The sequence below is a fragment of the Aegilops tauschii genome, chromosome 1 (genome assembly GCF_002575655.3).
Source record: "Aegilops tauschii subsp. strangulata cultivar AL8/78 chromosome 1, Aet v6.0, whole genome shotgun sequence".
Taxonomy (NCBI): domain Eukaryota; kingdom Viridiplantae; phylum Streptophyta; class Magnoliopsida; order Poales; family Poaceae; genus Aegilops; species Aegilops tauschii.
The window spans coordinates 358,272,529-358,280,266 of NC_053035.3; the positions used below are offsets into that span (position 1 = coordinate 358,272,529).

At 46.1% G+C, this 7,738-nt stretch overlaps 1 pseudogene; it reads right to left on the reverse strand.

Moving 5' to 3' along the window:
- Nucleotides 1-5,632: 5,632 nt before the first annotated feature.
- On the reverse strand, nt 5,633-7,253 carry LOC109744880 (pentatricopeptide repeat-containing protein At2g30780-like; annotated as a pseudogene).
- Nucleotides 7,254-7,738: the final 485 nt, after the last annotated feature.

The following is a 7,738-nucleotide window of genomic DNA, read 5'->3' on the forward strand; positions in this document are numbered from 1 at the left end:
GGGTTGCAATTTGAAAGCTATACTTGACACAACAACTCCAATTATTAGCAGGTGTAAAAGGGAGATACCACAATGCATAATACTCCTTATAAGTTGAACTAAAGTGGAGACACTTATTTTGGGACGGAAGGAGTACAAAGCAACAAGCCGTGTGACAATGTTGACAAAACTCATATGGTTACCAAAAGAATCATTGCACGCACGTCGAAAATTGGTGCATGTGTTAATTGGTGGGAAAAGATTATAGCCTCTAGCCATCTGGCCTGAAAATGAGGTACATGTCAGTGCCTTGGCACAACAATGATATGGTTTCAACAAAAGTATATGCTTTGTATCCCCCGCACGCTCTGCTCCTCCTTTAAACATGACAGACAAAGGCTCAGTCTTTTGTATGTACTGTATAGCCACTTGGGCTGCTGCTAGACCACCAAAGTGATTTCTTGTTCATTACTGCTCTGCAAGCTGTTAACTGCACGCTCCAAGGTTACCTGGCACTGCTGTGTGGATTACAAAGCAGCGTCCTCAGACTGCACAGTGGACCTTCCAAGCTTTACTGCGAAATAAGCTTCCCAGATCCCTGAATTGTTAAGAACATCTCGCATAACATGAAGTAGACATGCAATGCAAGTGCAACCAGAGAACCTCATGACCATGATTTCCCAGTAGAGCCTCCACTTCGATACAGCTGAAAATGCAATAGAAAACAACCAGGATCCTCAGACTCCATTTGCCATCAAGGATGAGCTTTTCAGCAACAAGTAGTGATGCAAATCAAACCTCGCGTTTGATTTTCCTTTGGCTCCATCCTGTTGTGCAACCATGATGAGTTTTCTTGATAAGCACCAAAGAAGGTGCATCCCATCCCCATTTTTAGCTGCTATACGCAGAACAAGAATGGGCAAGAAAAGTAGCAGTTTCATGTTTACAAAGTCCACTTGTTTATATCGACCTCAGCTGTCATCTCAGACCTTGAACTCCACCGAGTGCAATGCTCCATGTCTTGTTTTAGGTTCAGAGCTCTAGGCGTCGACAAGGAGTGCCTTTTACCTTTTTTGAGCAGCATATGATGTTAACAGCCTCAAGTTACATTCAGATACCTTGTCAGAAAGCAAAAAACTTCAAAATTTTCCCAACATGTGGAGCAGATAAATCCTGCAAATGTATCATGGTCAGCGGCTTGTACTAGAATATTTGTAATATAAAACTTCAATGAAGAATGCAAAACTAATATTATACTCAGAAGGTACTAACTACTACACATTTTCTGAGCATCCAGACACGTTCACTTCATGCAGTGATTGCTTTTTAGTTGAGATTTATTCTGCTACCATAAATTGTTCAAGTATTTAGATGTAAACCTGACAAACAAGGTAGATCCCATAAAACAGAGTTTGGTACCATGATATGTATGCTTACAGATATCATTACATACTAGGGCTACCAGCCACTACAAAATAGCTATCTCAATAAACATATTTCTATCCGCAAAGGAGGTATGGCGATTACAAACACCAAGTTAACTCCAAACACCAAGAACGTTTCAAGATTACAAACAAGCGTGCAAATTTTGAGTCTTTAGTGACATTGGTGACTAGTCTTCTTTCTTTTCCCTATTCTACTTGCTGTAGCAGATGCATCATTTTTGTTTCTCCTGTTGTGGACCAAACTTCAGCTTAAAGCGACAGTACACGAATTGTTTCACAACATCCTTACAGTTATAAATTAAAAAAAAAACAAGATTGGTGCTTGAAATACAGGGCGTACACGATTCTTTGTGCAAAAGCCACCACCATCCTTTGTATTAAATTATCTTTTTTATTCTATAAAAAATATGCACATGCATCCAATGTGCTTTTGCCAAGGAAAGACTGTTTATGCAAGAAACAAGCAAAAGCCTATGTCACAGGCTTGCAGTATAGAAGTTGCCGGTTACGAATATGTTACAGTAACGCTTAATATCCTTGCTATGCCTATATTGCAGGCTTGCAGCATATGGCATAAGGGGCCCAAGTCGGGCGCGGCGGCGGGCGGGGCAGGCGCGGCGACAGAGGCCTCCATGGCCGGCGCGGGGCGAGGCGGCGGAAGGAGGCGGCGGGAGGAGCCGGGGATGAAATTTCCCTCCCGCGCAAGAGGAAAGAGGAGTGCGGGTTGGGGGGAGTTTTTCCTCCCAACCCTCACTTCTACAGGTTAGGAAACAGTTTGAGGGTTGGACCTCTAAATTTTTTTACGGGTTTGAGGGTTTAGAGGTTCTAGTCTACGGCTTTTTTTCGGCGAAAACTGTAAAAAAGCAGTTATTTTTAGGGGTTTGAGGGTTTGAGGGCTCTACTAGACTTGCTCTAACACAAAAGGTGGAACCTGAAGATCAAGCAGTTAACATGCTGAAGGAGAAATAATCACTTTAAACAGTTATATTTAAGTCTGACTGCTGAATTCAACAACATAGCGTAAAAGTTTCAACAGCTGTAGATTTGTCGCTGTTGCCAATGAGGCTTCATTGCAGCACATTTGATTTTCCATTCCAGAAACAATGATTCTGGTGGTGCTTATCTATTATCCTGGACACCTCAGCAACATCCCCAATTGATTAACATGAGTTTTCTTATAATCCTTTCCCCACCTGTGTGGTCAATCTCTATTATCCCTCAAAAAAGGAGCAACCAGCAGGAGCTCTGCCTCTTCATTAAGTACAAAAAGAATTGGCTAGTTGATAAGGGAAACCAGCCGAAACCCAACTTCATTATCTCAGTCATAATCAAGATTTGGGACATCTCTCATGCCAACAATACCACTAGCACACTAATGCGTTAATCAATTTTGGCCAGTAGAACCAAGGCAAAGCCTCTGTTCTCTCAAATTGCATGTTAGCATGTTACTGCTAAGCTTTGGTTTCAGGTCAAGACGGTGCAGATAAAACAACTTCAAAATTTTCCTTTTCATATATCTACAGTCACTGCTAAGATCAAATCGTACCTTGTTGAACTACAATAATGACACTAGTCATGTACCTATGCAGCTATTGACTTTAGCAATGAGCAAGAGAGCATATAGAGATCACAGCCAATAATCAGCAACAAGATCCACACTTGATGGGAACAACAGGTAGTGTCATGTACCTATGCAGCTATTGACTAGCAATGAACAAGAGAGCATATAGAGATCACAGCTAATAATCAATAATCAGCAACAAGATGCCACGCTTCATGGGCAACAGGTAGGATAAGCAAGAGAGGAAAACAAGCTGGATAAACATATCTTGCTAGTGGGCAGCTGGGTATAGCTAGCATAAATCAATGGCATGTTCGATTGTTCGTTGCTTATGACATAGATCACTGTTTGAAACTGATCAATTTGTCGCAAGACAATACAACATGCGAGCAGCAAGTGTGACTGAATGGGATTAAAGGCCAGAAGTATGTCTAGAAAGGTGGCGCTTGAATCAAAACGTGCAAACAACATTGGCCACCTTCAGGTGAATGTGTTTTCAGGTACTGCAAGATAAAAAAAGAAATAAGCATTCAGCATTTTTACAAGTCAACTTTCGCACTAAGTGACAATAGCTTCAAAACGTGCAAAAACATCCTGATGTGCAGTTTGAAGTTTAAGAAATGTTAGCAAGAAAAATTGAGCTATAGTTGGTGTGTGTGACATCTCCTTTTAAACCTTACTAACAATTCAACCCGACAATCCTACCCATGGGTTCGGCCACCCATGCGCACCCGACACGAATGGGTGGGGTATGGGTCGTCATCTTCGTCCATGGGCAAGACCCATGGGTACCCCGATTAGTCATTGGTAGGGTATGGGCATAGGTTCCTATCCGTGGGTCACCCAATTAACTGACATGTGGGCCCATGTGTAGTTAAATCCCAGCCAACAGCATACTCATTGAGCCAGTCCAGCACCAAAGTCCACTCGTGACCCAACTCCTAAACCTAAACAACGTAAATTTATACAGACAGCCCAACCGGCCAGAGTACCAGAACCACCACATACCGGCAGCATTTCGTGGAATCATTTTTCCCTTGTCTCATTTTTTTAGGTGCTTCCCTTGTCTCATTTACAAGTGCGTACAGGCTATCAATAGCATAAGGCCAACTTCTTCTACCAGCCCATGTAGGTGCAATAAGCTAGAATGGGCCACGGGTGCCTCTACCCAACGCATGAGCAACATAGCAAATTTAGTCCCACCTCGGCTAGCTAACACGGCTGCGAGCACTCGAAGTCTATAAATTCGCAAGTGACTGCTCAGTTATTTGTAATTGCTGGTTCAGTGGTACCTACACACACGGCATCGCTCGGAATCAATTATCAAAATATATTCTGCCTTGACCCGACGGGTGCCCGATAGGGTCGGGTTACCCGATGGGTTCGGGCATGGGTCGGATTCCTTGCCCATGGGTGAGAGATAGACCCAATAATGGGTTCGGGCATGGGTCTGGTTGTGGTTGACCCGACCAAACCCGAGCCAAGTGCCAGGTTGACTAACAATGTGCAATCAGCAACCTTGTCCAGGAATTATCATCGCGAGAGTCCTAAAGCACTTGGAGAGCAAATTGTACATCCTTTCATTCTGGACTATTTGGCTTATTTTACCAGACTTCGCCTATGTTGTTGATCTCTAGACAGTCTTTACTTTGTGATACAGAACAATACGGGTGCGTGAAAAAAATTCCTATGGATCAAACTGCATAGAACAAAATATTTCCTATAATAAGCAGTAAACTACAGAGGAATACGGGCATAGAAAACGTAGGCTAAGAAGAGCTTCTGCCTGCATATATATGCAGTTGTTGGAGACATATAAGTGCAAAGGGAAGCATCTATAAACACTGAAACGTAACTCCCAGCCAGTGTGAAAATATATGCAGTTGTCGGAGTATAAGTATATTTAATTGCAATAAAATGCAATGCTAAACACTGAAACCACTATGAAAACACCTCTCTGGATCCTCGAATTGAAAGAGAGATTGAGAGGGAAACTTTTAACAGGCGTAATCGTGAGTCAACAAGTGACTCGAACTGTGTGTAAAAAAAGAAGCATTTTTTTTTTCAAAATGCTAACTCGCAGCCAGTTATGCTGTAACATCACACAATATAGGAGTAAGCAAAGACTCTGAGACACTGAAATTGAGAATGTGAATCAATGATTTAGGCTTCATTTTATTCACAGTAAAAGTCTGCTCGGATTGTGATGCCAGGTGGCTTAAAAACAAATAACCATTATTCATGGTCTAACCATGAAGGAGTATTTTTTTCATGTTATCTCTAGGTAAGCGGCTGAAAATATACATCTAATCCAGACAAGATTGATTGAATTACCTAAGATGCTAGAGAATAAGAAAATTATAAAATGCCTTACGACCTGATCACATAATAAATGGACGAGCCATTGCAGCACTTTTGAATAGTGAATAGAGGCTCATTGTTTCTTCTACACAACAATTGCACTACTACCGTAATTCAAATTTTAGATGTGTCCTTGTCTTTGTTGTTGCCCAAGTTCGCTAAATCAAAGATTAAATGCCTGCGTCTGCAACGAAAGTATGCCATCTTATGCAAAAAGAACATAAATTTATGAATAGCAGTCAATGCAATAAGAATAGAGGTGTGTACTGACCTGTTATTGAAAAAATACGCCAGAAGGGGATCCAAAACCGTGCTTCCACATCATGCCAAGTATCGTATCAGCCTCAGATCTTCTTCCACAGCTCAGATATGCTTTGTGCAGAATCCAGAAGGTCTTCTTTGTCCGGTCAAACCTAAAATACTCCATCTCATCCAACACCCCATGCATCTCTGCAAGTCGATGGTGCTTCCCATACATCACCATCTTGCAGTGGTATAAACTCCGGCACAGCTTCCATCCGGCCTCCTCAGCCTGCCGGACAAAGTGTGCGAGTCTGTCGACAGCGTCACACTGGAAATAGTTGGTTATGACGGACCGCATCACATGTGTTGTGGTGACTGTGGTATTGCGTTCCAATGCCTCAGCGATCCTTCTTTCCATCCCCTCAACCAACCCCTCCTTGGCATACACACTAATTAACAACACATTGAGCCAGGGCCTATAATCCTCAGGACGCAACTTCAGAAGCAACTCCTCGATCTTTTGAATCCTATCTACATGTTTAAACTTGCAATATGCACATAGCATTGCACGTATATGCACTATATCAACCTCGCCAGCATGCTCACGAGCACGCTCATAAGCCAGCTCCATCTTATAAATCTTCCCAGCATGTGAGTAACCTCTTAACATCAACAAATGTGTAGTGGTGTCTGGAACAACTCCACCTGGCATCATTTCATGGAACACTGCTTCCATCTTGTCCCACATCCATGCCGTGAGGTAGCCAGCGATGACTGCGTTATAGGTACCAATTGTACGGGGCTGTCCTGAGGCATCCAGCGACTGGAGTGTAGCCTCCATGTGGTCGACGAGGAGGGAGCGACCGAAGAGAGCGATGAGGATGTTGAAGGAGTCCGCATTGGGCGGACCACACCGTGGATCACGCCGCAGCGCGTGGAAGGCCTCGACGCAGCTATTCACAAGGCCACTGTGCATGTAGGCGGCCATGAGGGCATTGTAGAGCGCCTGGTCGGGGCAGTAGGCGCTGGAGGCGTCGGTGAAGATGTTGGCCGCGGCGGTGGGGTCGCGGGCGCGGCTGGCGAGCGAGATGGCGAAGACAAACTCGGGGAGCGTGGGCGGCGGCGAAAGCGTGCGGCGAAACGAAAAGACCGCGAGGCCGAGGTAGGGCTTGGGGCGGAGGAGGGACAGGAGCTCGAGGGAGGCGACCGGTGAGACTGCGAGGAGGGTGGGGAATGAATGGGCGTGGAGGGCGGGCAGGGGGTCGGGATCCGGGTCGGGCAGAGCCAGAAGAGAGGCGGCGAGGGAGGAGACGGCCGCGCGGAGGTGGGAGGCCGTGAAAGGCGGGAGCGGCGTGGAGGTGGGCGAACACGACTGCGGCCAGGGCGCGGGATGAAACGGCGGCGGGGACGTGGACGACGGGATGGAGGTGGAGGGGATCGCGTCGGGGGGAATGGGCACGGATGTGTAGGGGAGATGGACCGAATGGTGGAGGTGGCGGCGGCGAAGCAACGGGAGGAAGTGGCGAGCGGGGTGGCGGGACATGGGAGGAGGAGGGATTCGGCGGCGGCGGCGGCGGCGGCGCGATGGGTTTTAGGGATCGATGTGGGGGGAGAGGAAGAAGAGGGGCAAAGGCGGCCAGCTCGGCGTAGCGTTTTTGCGTCGCCTTGAGCAAGCTGACAACTTGGAGACGGCTCGGCCCGGCCTGGTTGAAGAGTGCTCTTGACGGACCGGGCTGGTCAGACCAGTGATGTGGGCTTAACGGGCCTGCGGTGATGTCGGCTTCACGGGCCTTGCTGGTCAGACCAGTGAGAGAGGCAGTTCTCAAATCCAGGGTTTTTGAGATGCGGTTGACGTTTGTCTCAGAAAATATTCTAAAAAAGAAGTGTTCGCACTCGTTTCTGGCAAACCTCCTGTCAAACGAGACATTCTGCCATGACAGGCGACTCGGGTGAAGCGCATTCGAGAAGGGGCTAAATTTCATGTTTCGACCCTTTCGACAAAGAATTTCAGGATCTGATCCCGGTTGCAAAAAAAATCGGGATTTGACCTTTTTGCTACCGCCAGGGCTCTGGCAGTAGGGTTATACAGCCTACCGCCACGGCCCATGGCGGTAGGGTGCGACGGAGGGGGACGGCGGCCGTTTGACTG